The sequence below is a fragment of the Penaeus monodon genome, chromosome 34, assembly GCF_015228065.2.
Source record: "Penaeus monodon isolate SGIC_2016 chromosome 34, NSTDA_Pmon_1, whole genome shotgun sequence".
NCBI classification, from domain to species: domain Eukaryota; kingdom Metazoa; phylum Arthropoda; class Malacostraca; order Decapoda; family Penaeidae; genus Penaeus; species Penaeus monodon.
In genome coordinates, this window is record NC_051419.1 from 26255423 (window position 1) to 26255656 (window position 234).

Below are 234 nucleotides of genomic sequence, written 5' to 3' on the forward strand. Positions count from 1 at the left end.
ACTAAGAGCACATTTTTTAGTTTTCAACAGTTTAGATGTTAAAAAAAATATATGATGTATGATTTACAAAGCTGGTTTTAGCCATGAGATAATATATATGCAATATAAATAGTAAACAATTTTGTGATAAAAATATGTGATAAGCTACAGATTCGAATGATCGCTCCATATGGAATGAAAAGGAATATTTTTTATCTGTTTTTTTTTGGCTGGTGGGGGTGATATGTTACTAAC

At 27.8% G+C, this 234-nt stretch overlaps 1 protein-coding gene across 1 annotated transcript in view; it reads right to left on the bottom strand.

Moving 5' to 3' along the window:
- LOC119594865 (ionotropic receptor 93a-like) overlaps positions 1–234 on the bottom strand; it is a 36843-nt gene that overhangs the window by 16701 nt on the left and 19908 nt on the right.